We start from the raw sequence: 15,277 nt of genomic DNA on the forward strand, positions 1-15,277 counted from the left end.
TGCAAAGCTTCTGTAAGGCAAAGGACACTGTGGTTAGGACAAAACGGCAACCAACAGATTGGGAAAAGATCTTTACCAATCCTACAACAGATAGAGGCCTTATATCCAAAATATACAAAGAACTCAAGAAGTTAGACCGCAGGGAAACAAATAACCCTATTAAAAAATGGGGTTCAGAGCTTAACAAAGAATTCACAGCTGAGGAATGCCGAATGGCTGAGAAACACCTAAAGAAATGTTCAACATCTTTAGTCATAAGGGAAATGCAAATCAAAACAACCCTGAGATTTCACCTCACACCAGTGAGAATGGCTAAGATCAAAAACTCAGGTGACAGCAGATGCTGGCGAGGATGTGGAGAAAGAGGAACACTCCTCCATTGTTGGTGGGATTGCAGACTGGTAAAACCATTCTAGAAATCAGTCTGGAGGTTCCTCAGAAAATTGAACTGCCTGAGGATCCAGCTATACCTCTCTTGGGCATATACCCAAAAGATGCCCCAACATATAAAAGAGACACGTGCTCCACTATGTTCATCGCAGCCTTATTTATAATAGCCAGAAACTGGAAAGAACCCAGATGCCCTTCAACAGAGGAATGGATACAGAAAATGTGGTACATCTACACAATGGAATATTACTCAGCTATCAAAAACAACGAGTTTATGAAATTCATAGGCAAATGGTTGGAACTGGAAAATATCATCCTGAGTGAGCTAACCCAATCACAGAAAGACATACATGGTATGCACTCATTGATAAGTGGCTATTAGCCCAAATGCTTGAATTACCCTAGATGCCTAGAACAAATGAAACTCAAGACGGATGATCAAAATGTGAATGCTTCACTCCTTCTTTAAATGAGGAAAAAGAATACCCTTGGCAGGGAAGGGAGAGGCAAAGATTAAAACAGAGACTGAAGGAACACCCATTCAGAGCCTGCCCCACATGTGGCCCATACATATACAGCCACCCAATTAGACAAGATGGATGAAGCAAAGAAGTGCAGACCGACAGGAGCCGGATGTAGATCGCTCCTGAGAGACACAGCCAGAATACAGCAAATACAGAGGCGAATGCCAGCAGCAAACCGCTGAACTGAGAATAGGTTCCCCCGTTGAAGGAATCAGAGAAAGAACTGGAAGAGCTTGAAGGGGCTCGAGACCCCAAAAGTACAACAATGTCAAGCAACCAGAGCTTCCAGGGACTAAGCCACCTAAAGACTATACATGGACTGACCCTGGACTCTGACCCCATAGGTAGCAATGAATATCCTAGTAAGAGCACCAGTGGAAGGGGAAGCCCTGGGTCCTGCTAAGACTGAACCCCCAGTGAACTAGACTATGGGGGGAGGGCGGCAATGGGGGGAGGGTTGGGAGGGGAACACCCATAAGGAAGGGGAGGGGGGAGGGGGATGTTTGCCCGGAAACCGGGAAAGGGAATAACACTCGAAATGTATATAAGAAATACTCAAGTTAATAAAAAAAAAAAAAAAAAAAAAAACAGTTAACTTTATTTGAAAAAAAAAAAGTGCTTCTAGCTACTTGGTCCCTCTTCTGTCCACTCTGGCATTCTAGAATTCCGTCCTCTGTGGAATTTTGCGTCCTCTGCCACCTCCTCTGTGGAATTTTGTTTTCTTGATCTCTTCTGTTTATTCCTTTCATTTATCTTCCTGAAGCCTCAGTTCAGTAGACCTTGGGCAGCCAGTGAGCACTACACTCCATGAAGACACCTGACGAGCATCCTCCACTGACTGTTGTTGTGTGTGTGGGTCTAGGAACGCCGGCACGTGCTCCAAAACTCTTCTGGTGACAGCTGAACTCACAGCTGCCTCCAAACAGCTGAGCCAGCTAAACAGCTCTAAACTCCCTTCCCTGAAGACGAGACTCAGTAAAACCTCCAGATGTGTCAGCTGGATCCTGAAATCATTCAGCAGCGCTGTAGCCACCTGGATGCCTCGTGGACAGGCCTCAGGCTCCTGCCCTTGGTAGGCCTCTGCTGTTCTGCCGGGCAGCACAGATGGCTCTGCTGACGTCACTTCTGTCCAGGCCATAGCTGTGAGCATGTGGACACCTGGAGCCAAAGCAGACTTGTCCGGCTGACTCTGACTGCTGTACAAAGTCACCACGCTCGGTGTCTCCCACTTGTTATAATTTATAGATGCCAGAGACAGAGACCTGAGTGTCTCGGGAGATACCACCCTGCAGCTTCACCACACGACGCTGCTGAGTCATAATGGTTGATGAGTAGTGTCCGAGGCATTGTCCTTGAGTTGTCTGTGCCCCAATCTGTGTCATGATCATTTGTAATTTTGTATTAATTAATTAATGATGATCACAATCATGTTAAACTGGTGAGGAACACATCTGAACTAAATACTTTGTATGGAGAGGAAAGGTTTTCCTGAATTGCAAAAGTAGGTTTTTGCTGGCCATATGGCTTCCAAGGCATTAACTATTGGTATAGAATTCTCGAGAGCATGGTGATATTCTGAGAGGACTCTGGCTGTACTGGGCAGGGTTGTGTTAAAAACTTGGTTCCCAGGGTGGCAGTATTGAAATGGCATTATCTCTGGGTGAATGGATCCGTCTTGTCTCTTGGGAGTGAGTAAGCTCTTAGAAGGCAGGGTCAACTCCCTGGAGTGTTAGTTTTTATAAAGGAGCAAGCTCAGCTCCTCCTTGGTAGTTGACTTCCTTGCCCACATACGTTTTCCTTCTGCACACAGCTGCTTCCCTTTCTGTTTCTCTGCTGTCTGGCCATTGCATAATGGCAATGTTGCACTGTTTGGACTTCTCAGAACTATGAGCCAAAAAGCTATTTTTCTTTATCCTTTACCCAGCATCAAGGATCCTATAACAGTAACAAAAGATGTAATAATCTATTTTTTAACAAGTTATCTTTAGGTTGAAGAAAGGGAACCTGGTTATGGTAGCATGCCTGCAATTCTAGCAGTCAGGAAACAGAGATAGGAGGAACCTGAATTCCAGGCTAGCTTGGCCTACATAGACCAAATCTCAATAGAACTCCTCACACCAAAAGAAAGGGGGAATAAAGGGTGGGTGAATTAGTCCTCTAGAGGAACGGAATCAATAAGATGAATATATAAACATGTGGATGCTTCAGCAGTCGGCTAGGACCACAGTGGCTATCTCCCACTGCGGAGGTTGACAGTCTGGTAGCTGCTCAGGCTGTAAAGTTTGGGTGCTTCAGTAAGTCCCACGAGACACTAGTCCTTAGTCCACAGTGGAAGCCTGGAAATGCTGGTTCTGGTATCAGTGGAGGAGTCATCAGGGTAAATAAAGTAAAGCAATGGGTGTTAAGAGGGAGAGTCGGGGGATCAAAGGGGACACCATCTTCCTTCCCTCTGCCCCACCGTTGTTGCCTGCTCTGCTGCCAAAAAGTGAGGACCACATTTGAGACAAGCTTTCCACATCAATTAAAGGGATCATAGCAATTTCTCAGTTGAGGTTCCTACTCAGATAAATCTAATTTGTGACAAATTGACCTCAAAGCTAATCGTCATCTTGAATCTACCTTCTTGAACTATGGGGTCTTGACTCCGTGTATGGGTAAGTTATCGAATGCGAAGGTCAAAAGTCTGGCAGTAATAAAAGTTGTGAATGTGCAACCACCAAACTTCATTCAAAGGCACGTGCACAGTGAGTCTAAAGTGTACACTCACCATGGCACATCGCACAACTTAGTGTTCACACTTATCATTGTGCCATGAGAGCCCAGCGAACATAGCTGAGAGTTGAGACTGCTGTGTGTCATGAATTACAATGTTCTGTTCTTACAGAAATTGTTTTAATTTCAAAACTATGTGTCACGTGTTTTCATACTATCACTGCTCAGCATCTTTCAACTTAGTATACCTTGGTGTATTTTTTTGGAATGTCTGATTCTTAAGATTCCCATTTGAGTAGCTGACTACGGGTTTCATTTTACAAAGTTATTAAACTTGCAATACTGGCTCGCAATCAGGAGAGAGATTCCAAATATTTCTTTTTTTTTTATTAACTTGAGTGTTTCTTATTTACATTTCGAGTGTTATTCCCTTTCCCGGTTTCCGGGCAAACATCCCCCTAATCCCTCCCCCTCCCCTTCTTTATGGGTGTTCCCTTCCCCATCCTCCCCCATTGCCGCCCTCCCCCCAACAATCACGTTCACTGGGGGTTCAGTCTTAGCAGGACCAAGGGCTTCCCCTTCCACTGATGATCTTACGAGAATATTCATTGCTACCTATGAGGTCAGAGTCCAGGGTCAGTCCATGTATAGTCTTTAGGTAGTGGCTTAGTCCCTGGAAGCTCTGGTTGCTTGGCATTGTTGTTCATAAGGGGTCTCGAGCCCCTTCAAGCTCTTCGAGTTCTTTCTCTGATTCCTTCAACAGGGGTCCCGTTCTCAGTTCAGTGGTTTGCTGCTGGCATTCGCCTCTGTATTTGCTGTATTCTGGCTGTCTCTCAAGAGCTATCTACATCCAGCTCCTGTCGGTCTGCACTTCTTTGCTTCATCCATCTTGTCTAATTGGATGGCTGTATATGTATGGGCCACATGTGGGGCAGGCTCTGAATGGGTGTTCCTTCTGTCTCTGTTTTAATCTTTGCCTTTCTATTCCCTGCCAAGGGTATTCTTGTTCCCCTTTTAAAGAAGGAGTGAAGCATTCACATTTTGATCATCCGTCTTGAGTTTTGTTTGTTCTAGGGATCTAGGGTAATTCAAGCATTTGGGCTAATAGCCACTTATCAAAGAGTGCATACCATGTGTGTTTTTCTGTGATTGGGTTACCTCACTCAGGATGATATTTTCCAGTTCCAACCATTTGCCTATGAATTTCATAAAGTCATTGTTTTTGATAGCTCAGTAATATTCCATTGTGTAGATGTACCACATTTTCTGTATCCATTCCTCTGTTGAAGGGCATCTGGGTTCTTTCCAGCTTCTGGCTATAATAAATAAGGCTGCTATGAACATAGTGGAGCATGTGTCTTTTTTATATGTTGGGGCATCTTTTGGGTATATGCCCAAGAGAGGTATAGCTGGATCCTCAGGCAGCTCAATGTCCAATTTTCTGAGGAACCTCCAGACTGATTTCCAGAATGGTTTTACCAGTCTGCAATCCCACCAACAATGGAGGAGTGTTCCTCTTTCTCCACATCCTCGCCAGCATCTGCTGTCACCTGAGTTTTTGATCTTAGCCATTCTCACTGGTGTGAGGTGAAATCTCAGGGTTGTTTTGATTTGCATTTCCCTTATGACTAAAGATGTTGAACATTTCTTTAGGTGTTTCTCAGCCATTCGGCATTCCTCAGCTGTGAATTCTTTGTTAAGCTCTGAACCCCATTTTTTAATAGGGTTATTTGTCTCCCTGCGGTCTAACTTCTTGAGTTCTTTGTATATTTTGGATATAAACCCTCTATCTGTTGTAGGATTGGTAAAGATCTTTTCCCAATCTGTTGGTTGCTGTTTTGTCCTAACCACAGTGTCCTTTGCCTTACAGAAGCTTTGCAGTTTTATGAGATCCCATTTGTCGATTCTTGATCTTAGAGCATAAGCCATTGGTGTTTTATTCAGGAAATTTTTTCCAGTGCCCATGTGTTCCAGATGCTTCCCTAGTTTTTCTTCTATTAGTTTGAGTGTATCTGGTTTGATGTGGAGGTCCTTTATCCACTTGGACTTAAGCTTTGTACAAAGTGATAAGAATAGATCGATCGGCATTCTTCTACATGCTGACCTCCAGTTGAACCAGCACCATTTGCTGAAAATGCTATCTTTTTTCCATTTGATGGTTTTGGCTCCTTTGTCAAAAATCAAGTGCCCATAGGTGTGTGGGTTCATTTCTGGGTCTTCAATTCTGTTCCATTGGTCTATCTGTCTGTCTCTGTACCAATACCATGCAGTTTTTATCACTATTGCTCTGTAATACTGCTTGAGTTCAGGGATAGTGATTCCCCCTGAAGTCCTTTTATTGTTGAGGATAGTTTTAGCTATCCTAGGTTTTTTGTTATTCCAGATGAATTTGCAAATTGTTCTGTCTAACTCTTTGAAGAATTGGATTGGTATTTTGATGGGGATTGCATTGAATCTGTAGATCGCTTTTGGTAGAATGGCCATTTTTACTATATTAATCCTGCCAATCCATGAGCATGGGAGATATTTCCATCTTCTGAGATCTTCTTCAATTTCTTTCTTCAGAGTCTTGAAGTTCTTATTGTACAGAACTTTTACTTGCTTGGTTAAAGTCATACCGAGGTACTTTATATTATTTGGATCTATAACGAAGGGTGTTGTTTCCCTAATTTCTTTCTCAATTTGTTTCTCTTTTGTGTAGAGGAAGGCTACTGATTTATTTGAGTTAATTTTATACCCAGCCACTTTGCTGAAGTTGTTTATCAGCTTTAGTAGTTCTCTGGTGGAACTTTTGGGATCACTTAAATATACTATCATATCATCTGCAAATAGTGATATTTTGACTTCTTCTTTTCCAATCTGTATCCCCTTGACCTCCTTTTGTTGTCCGATTGCTCTGGCTAGAACTTCAAGAACTATATTGAATAAGTAGGGAGAGAGTGGGCAGCCTTGTCTGGTCGCTGATTTTAGTGGGATTGCTTCAAGTTTCTCTCCATTTAGTTTAATGTTAGCAACTGGTTTGCTGTATATGGCTTTTACTATGTTTAGGTATGGGCCTTGAATTCCTATTCTTTCCAGGACTTTTATCATGAAGGGGTGTTGAATTTTGTCAAATGCTTTCTCAGCATCTAATGAAATGATCATGTGGTTTTGTTCTTTCAGTTTGTTTATATAATGGATCACGTTGATGGTTTTCTGTATATTAAACCATCCCTGCATGCCTGGGATGAAGCCTACTTGATCACGGTGGATGATTGTTTTGATGTGCTCTTGGATTCAGTTTGCCAGAATTTTTTTTTTTTTATTAACTTGAGTATTTCTTATATACATTTCGAGTGTTATTCCCTTTCCCGGTTTCCGGGCAAACATCCCCCTCCCCCCTCCCCTTCCTTATGGGTGTTCCCCTCCCAACCCTCCCCCCATTGCCGCCCTCCCCCCATAGACTAGTTCACTGTGGGTTCAGTCTTAGCAGGACTCAGGGCTTCCCCTTCCACTGGTGCTCTTACTAGGATATTCATTGCTACCTATGGGGTCAGAGTCCAGGGTCAGTCCATGTATAGTCTTTAGGTAGTGGCTTAGTCCCTGGAAGCTCTGGTTGCTTGGCATTGTTGTACTTTTGGGGTCTCGAGCCCCTTCAAGCTCTTCCAGTTCTTTCTCTGATTCCTTCAATAGGGGACCTATTCTCAGTTCAGTGGTTTGCTGCTGGCATTCGCCTCTATATTTGCTGTATTCTGGCTGTGTCTCTCAGGAGCGATCTACATCCGGCTCCTGTCGGTCTGCACTTCTTTGCTTCATCCATCTTGTCTAATTGGGTGGCTGTATATGTATGGGCCACATGTGGGGCAGGCTCTGAATGGGTGTTCCTTCAGTCTCTGTTTTAATCTTTGCCTCTCCCTTCCCTGCCAAGGGTATTCTTTTTCCTCATTTAAAGAAGGAGTGAAGCATTCACATTTTGATCATCCGTCTTGAGTTTCGTTTGTTCTAGGGATCTAGGGTAATTCAAGCATTTGGGCTAATAGCCACTTATCAATGAGTGCATACCATGTATGTCTTTCTGTGATTGGGTTAGCTCACTCAGGATGATATTTTCCAGTTCCAACCATTTGCCTACGAATTTCATAAACTCGTTGTTTTTGATAGCTGAGTAATATTCCATTGTGTAGATGTACCACATTTTCTGTATCCATTCCTCTGTTGAAGGGCATCTGGGTTCTTTCCAGCTTCTGACTATTATAAATAAGGCTGCGATGAACATAGTGGAGCACGTGTCTCTTTTATATGTTGAGGCATCTTTTGGGTATATGCCCAAGAGAGGTATAGCTGGATCATCAGGCAGTTCAATGTCCAATTTTCTGAGGAACCTCCAGACTGATTTCCAGAATGGTTTTACCAGTCTGCAATCCCACCAACAATGGAGGAGTGTTCCTCTTTCTCCACATCCTCGCCAGCATCTGCTGTCACCTGAGTTTTTGATCTTAGCCAATCGCACTGGTGTGAGGTGAAATCTCAGGGTTGTTTTGATTTGCATTTCCCTTATGACTAAAGATGTTGAACATTTCTTTAGGTGTTTCTCAGCCATTCGGCATTCCTCAGCTGTGAATTCTTTGTTTAGCTCTGAACCCCATTTTTTAATAGGGTTATTTGTTTCCCTGCGGTCTAACTTCTTGAGTTCTTTGTATATTTTGGAAATAAGGCCTCTATCTGTTGTAGGATTGGTAAAGATCTTTTCCCAATCTGTTGGTTGCCGTTTTGTCCTAACCACAGTGTCCTTTGCCTTACAGAAGCTTTGCAGTTTTATGAGATCCCATTTGTCGATTCTTGATCTTAGAGCATAAGCCATTGGTGTTTTGTTCAGGAAATTTTTTCCAGTGCCCATGTGTTCCAGATGCTTCCCTAGTTTTTCTTCTATTAGTTTGAGTGTATCTGGTTTGATGTGGAGGTCCTTGATCCACTTGGACTTAAGCTTTGTACAGGGTGATAAGGATGGATCGATCTGCATTCTTCTATATGTTGCCCTCCAGTTGAACCAGCACCATTTGCTGAAAATACTATCTTTTTTCCATTGGATGGTTTTGGCTCCTTTGTCAAAAATCAAGTGACCATAGGTGTGTGGGTTCATTTCTGGGTCTTCAATTCTATTCCATTGGTCTATCTGTCTGTCTCTGTACCAATACCATGCAGTTTTTATCACTATTGCTCTGTAATACTGCTTGAGTTCAGGGATAGTGATTCCCCCTGAAGTCCTTTTATTGTTGAGGATAGCTTTAGCTATCCTGGGTTTTTTGTTATTCCAGATGAATTTGCAAATTGTTCTGTCTAACTCTTTGAAGAATTGGATTGGTATTTTGATGGGGATTGCATTGAATCTGTAGATTGCTTTTGGTAAAATGGCCATTTTTACCATATTAATCCTGCCAATCCATGAGCATGGGAGATCTTTCCATCTTCTGAGGTCTTCTTCAATTTCTTTCCTCAGTGTCTTGAAGTTCTTATTGTACAGATCTTTTACTTGCTTGGTTAAAGTCACACCGAGGTACTTTATATTATTTGGGTCTATTATGAAGGGTGTCGTTTCCCTAATTTCTTTCTCGGCTTGTTTCTCTTTTGTATAGAGGAAGGCAACTGATTTATTTGAGTTATTTTTATACCCAGCCACTTTGCTGAAGTTGTTTATCAGCTTTAGTAGTTCTCTGGTGGAACTTTTGGGATCACTTAAATATACTATCATGTCATCTGCAAATAGTGATATTTTGACCTCTTCTTTTCCGATCTGTATCCCTTTGATCTCCTTTTGTTGTCTGATTGCTCTGGCTAGAACTTCAAGAACTATATTGAATAAGTAGGGAGAGAGTGTGCAGCCTTGTCTAGTCCCTGATTTTAGTGGGATTGCTTCAAGTTTCTCTCCATTTAGTTTAATGTTAGCAACTGGTTTGCTGTATATGGCTTTTACTATGTTTAGGTATGGGCCTTGAATTCCTATTCTTTCCAGGACTTTTATCATGAAGGGGTGTTGAATTTTGTCAAATGCTTTCTCAGCATCTAATGAAATGATCATGTGGTTCTGTTCTTTCAGTTTGTTTATATAATGGATCACGTTGATGGGTTTCCGTATATTAAACCATCCCTGCATGCCTGGGTTGAAGCCTACTTGATCATGGTGGATGATTGTTTTGATGTGCTCTTGAATTCGGTTTGCCAGAATTTTATTGAGTATTTTTGCGTCGATATTCATAAGGGAAATTGGTCTGAAGTTCTCTTTCTTTGTTGTGTCTTTGTGTGGTTTAGGTATAAGAGTAATTGTGGCTTCGTAGAAGGAATTCGGTAGGGCTCCATCTGTTTCAATTTTGTGGAATAGTTTGGATAATATTGGTATGAGGTCTTCTATGAAGGTTTGATAGAATTCTGCACTAATCCCGTCTGGACCTGGGCTCTTTTTGGTTGGGAGACCTTTAATGACTGCTTCTATTTCCTTAGGAGTTATGGGGTTGTTTAACTGGTTTATCTGTTCCTGATTTAACTTCGATACCTGGTACCTCTCTAGGAAATTGTCCATTTCCTGAAGATTTTCAAATTTTGTTGAATATAGGTTTTTATAGTAAGATCTGATGATTTTTTGAATTTCCTCCGAATCTGTAGTTATGTCTCCCTTTTCATTTCTGATTTTGTTAATTTGGACACACTCTCTGTGTCCTCTCGTTAGTCTGGCTAAGGGTTTATCTATCTTGTTGATTTTCTCAAAGAACCAACTTTTGGTTCTGTTCATTCTTTCTATGGTCCTTTTTGTTTCTACTTGGTTGATTTCAGCTCTGAGATTGATTATTTCCTGCCTTCTACTCCTCCTGGGTGTATTTGCTTCTTTTTGTTCTAGAGCTTTTAGGTGTGCTGTCAAGCTGCTGACATATGCTCTTTCCTGTTTCTTTCTGCAGGCACTCAGCGCTATGAGTTTTCCTCTTAGCACAGCTTTCATTGTGTCCCATAAGTTTGAGTATGTTGTATCTTCATTTTCATTAAATTCTAAAAAGTTTTTAATTTCTTTCTTTATTTCTTCCTTGACCAGGTTATCATTGAGTAGAGCATTGTTCAATTTCCACGTATATGTGGGCATTCTTCCCTTATTGTTATTGAAGACCAGTTTTAGGCCGTGGTGGTCCGATAGCACGCATGGGATTATTTCTATCTTTCTGTACCTGTTGAGGCCCGTTTTTTGACCAATTATATGGTCAATTTTGGAGAAAGTACCATGAGGAGCTGAGAAGAAGGTATATCCTTTTGCTTTAGGATAGAATGTTCTATAAATATCCGTTAAGTCCATTTGGCTCATGACTTCTCTTAGTCTGTCTACGTCTCTGTTAAATTTCTGTTTCCATGATCTGTCCATTGATGAGAGTGGGGTGTTGAAATCTCCCACTATTATTGTGTGAGGTGCAATGTGTGTTTTGAGCTTTAGTAAGGTTTCTTTTACATATGTAGGTGCCCTTGTATTTGGGGCATAGATATTTAGGATTAAGAGTTCATCTTGGTTGATTTTTCCTTTGATGAATATGAAGTGTCCTTCCTTATCTTTTTTGATGACTTTTAGTTGGAAATTGATTTTATTTGATATTAGAATGGCTACTCCAGCTTGCTTCTTCTGACCATTTGCTTGGAAAGTTGTTTTCCAGCCTTTCACTCTGAGGTAGTGTCTGTCTTTGTCTCTGAGGTGTGTTTCCTGTAGGCAGCAGAATGCAGGGTCCTCGTTGCGTATCCAGTTTGTTAATCTATGTCTTTTTATTGGGGAGTTGAGGCCATTGATATTGAGAGATATTAAGGAATAGTGATTATTGCTTCCCGTTATATTCATATTTGATGTGAGGTCATGTTTGTGTGCTTTCATTCTCTTTGTTTTGTTGCCAAGACGATTAGTTTCTTGCTTCTTCTAGGGTATAGCTTGCCTCCTTATGTTGGGCTTTACCATTTATTATCCTTTGTAGTGCTGGATTTGTAGAAAGATATTGTGTAAATTTGGTTTTGTCATGGAATATCTTGGTTTCTCCATCAATGTTAATTGAGAGTTTTGCTGGATACAGTAATCTGGGCTGGCATTTGTGTTCTCTTAGGGTCTGTATAACATCAGTCCAGGATCTTCTGGCCTTCATAGTTTCTGGCGAGAAGTCTGGTGTGATTCTGATAGGTCTCCCTTTATATGTTACTTGACCTTTTTCCCTTACTGCTTTTAATATTCTTTCTTTATTTTGTGCGTTTGGTGTTTTGACAATTATGTGACGGGAGGTGTTTCTTTTCTGGTCCAATCTATTTGGAGTTCTGTAGGCTTCTTGTATGCCTATGGGTATCTCTTTTTTTAGGTTAGGGAAGTTTTCTTCTATGATTTTGTTGAAGATATTTACTGGTCCTTTGAGCTGGGAGTCTTCACTCTCTTCTATACCTATTATCCTTAGGTTTGATCTTCTCATTGAGTCCTGGATTTCCTGTATGTTTTGGACCAGTAGCTTTTTCCGCTTTACATTATCTTTGACAGTTGAGTCAATGATTTCTATGGAATCTTCTGCTCCTGAGATTCTCTCTTCCATCTCTTGTATTCTGTTGGTGAAGCTTATATCTACAGCTCCTTGTCTCTTCTTTTGGTTTTCTATATCCAGGGTTGTTTCCATGTGTTCTTTCTTGATTGCTTCTATTTCCATTTTTAATTCCTTCAACTGTTTGATTGTGTTTTCCTGGAATTCTTTCAGGGATTTTTGCGATTCCTCTCTGTAGGCTTTTACTTGTTTATTAATGTTTTCCTGTGCTTCCCTAAGTGTGTTCAGGTCTTTCCTGAAGTCCTCCAGCATCATGATCAAATATGATTTTGAAACTAGATCTTGCTTTTCTGGTGTGTTTGGATATTCCATGTTTGTTTTGGTGGGAGAATTGGGCTCCGATGATGGCATGTAGTCTTGGTTTCTGTTGCTTGGGTTCCTGCGCTTGCCTCTCGCCATCAGATTATCTCTAGTGTTACTTTGTTCTGCTATTTCTGACAGTGGCTAGACTGTCCTATAAGCCTGTGTGTCAGGAGTGCTGTAGACCTGTTTTCCTCTCTTTCAGTCAGTTATGGGGACAGAGTGTTCTGCTTTCGGGCGTGTAGTTTTTCCTCTCTACAGGTCTTCAGCTGTTCCTGTGGGCCTGTGTCTTGAGTTCACCAGGCAGCTTTCTTGCAGCAGAAAATTTGGTCTTACCTGTGGTCCCGAGGCTCAGGTTTGCTCGTGGGGTGCTGTCCAGGGGCTCTCTGCAGCGGCAGCAACCAGGAAGACCTGTGCCGCTCCTTCCGGGAGCTTCAGTGTACCAGGGTTCCAGATGGTCTTTGGCTTTTTCCTCTGGCGTCCGAGATGTGTGTGCAGGGAGCAGTCTCTTCTGGTTTCCCAGGCCTGTCTGCCTCTCTGAAGGTTTAGCTCTCCCTCCCACGGGATTTGGGTGCAGAGAACTGTTTATCCGGTCTGTTTCCTTCAGGGTCCGGCGGTGTCTCCGGCAGGGGTCCTGCCGCTCCTGGGCCCTCCCCCACGGGAGCCCAGAGGCCTTATACAGTTTCCTCTTGGGCCAGGGATGTGGGCAGGGGTGAGCAGTGTTGGTGGTCTCTTCCGCTCTGCAGCCTCAGGAGTGCCCACCTGACCAGGCGGTTGGGTCTCTCTCTCACCGGGTCTGGGAGCAGAGAGCTGCTGCGGGCCGGGATCCGCGGGTGTCGGTTTGCCAGAATTTTATTGAGTATTTTTGCGTCGATATTCATAAGGGAAATTGGTCTGAAGTTCTCTTTCTTTGTTGTGTCTTTGTGTGGTTTAGGTATAAGAGTAATTGTGGCGTCATAGAAGGAATTCGGTAGTGCTCCATCTGTTTCAATTTTGTGGAATAGTTTGGATAATATTGGTATGAGGTCTTCTATGAAGGTCTGATAGAATTCTGCACTAAACCCGTCTGGACCTGGGCTCTTTTTGGTTGGGAGACCTTTAATGACTGCTTCTATTTCCTTAGGAGTTATGGGGTTATTTAACTGGTTTATCTGTTCCTGATTTAACTTCGGTACTGGTATCTGTCAAGGAAATTGTCCATTTCCTGCAGATTTTCAAGTTTTGTTGAATATAAGCTTTTATAGTTAGATCTGATGATTTTTTGAATTTCCTCTGAATCTGTAGTTATGTCTCCCTTTTCATTTCTGATTTTGTTAATTTGGACACACTCTCTGCGTCCTCTCATTAGTCTGGCTAAGGGTTTATCTATCTTGTTGATTTTTCTCAAAGAACCAACTTTTGGTTCTGTTGATTCTTTCTATGGTCCTTTTTGTTTCTACTTGGTTGATTTCAGCTCTGAGATTGATTATTTCCTGCCTTCTACTCCTCCTGGGTGTATTCTCTTCTTTTTGTTCTAGAGCTTTTAGGTGTGTGGTCAAGCAGGTGACATATGCTCTTTCCTGTTTCTTTCTGCAGGCACTCAGAGCTATGAGTTTTCCTCTTAGCACAGCTTTCATTGTGTCCCATAGTTTGGGTATGTTGTACCTTCATTTTCATTAAATTCTAAGAAGTCTTTAATTTTTTTCTTTATTTCTTCCTTGACCTGGTTATCATTGAGTAGAGCATTGTTCAACTTCCACATATATGTGGGTGTTTTTCCCTTATTGTTATTGAAGACCAGCTTTAGGCCTTGGTGGTCTGATAGCATGCATGGGATTATTTCTATCTTTCTGTACCTGTTGAGGAAAATTATATGGTCAATTTTGGAGAAAGTACCATGAGGAGCTGAGAAGAAGGTATATCCTTTTGCTTTAGGATAGAATGTTCTATAAATTCTGTTAAGTCCATTTGGCTCATGACTTCTCTTAGTCTGTCTACGTCTCTGTTTAACTTCTGTTTCCATGATCTGTCCATTGATGAGAGTGGACTGTGAATCTCCTACTATTATTGTGTGAGGCACAATGTGTGTTTTGAGCTTTAGTAAGGTTTCTTTTACGTATGTAGGTGCCCTTGTATTTGGGGCATAGATATTTAGGATTGAGAGTTCATCTTGGTGGATTTTTCCTCTGATGAATATGAAGTGTCCTTCCTTATCTTTTTTGATGACTTTTAGTTGGAAATTGATTTTATTTGATATTAGAATGGCTACTCCAGCTTTCTTCTTCTGACCATTTGCTTGGAAAGTTGTTTTCCAGCCTTTCACTCTGAGGTAGTGTCTGTCTTTGTCTCTGAGGTGTGTTTCCTGTAGGCTGCAGAATGCAGGGTCCTCGTTGCGTATCCAGTTTGTTAATCTATGTCTTTTTATTGGGTAGTTGAGGCCATTGATGTTGAGAGATATTAAGGAATAGTGATTATTGCTTCCTGTTATATTCATATTTGGATATGAGGCTATGTTTGTGTGCTTTTCTTCTCTTTGTTATGTTACCAAGATGATTAGTTTCTTGCTTCTTCTAGGATATAGCTTGCCTCCTTATTTGGGGCTTTACCATTTATTATCCTTTGTAGTGCTAGATTTGTAGAAAGATATTGTGTAAATTTGGTTTTGTCATGGAATATCTTGGTTTCTCCATCTATGTTAATTGAGAGTTTTTCTGGATACAGTAACCTGGGCTGGCATTTGTGTTCTCTTAGGGTCTGTATGACATCTGTCCAGGATCTTCTGGCTTTTATAGTTTCTGG

The sequence above is a fragment of the Rattus norvegicus genome, chromosome 19, assembly GCF_021556685.1.
Source record: "Rattus norvegicus strain SHRSP/BbbUtx chromosome 19, alternate assembly SHRSP_T2T, whole genome shotgun sequence".
Lineage (NCBI taxonomy): Eukaryota > Metazoa > Chordata > Mammalia > Rodentia > Muridae > Rattus > Rattus norvegicus.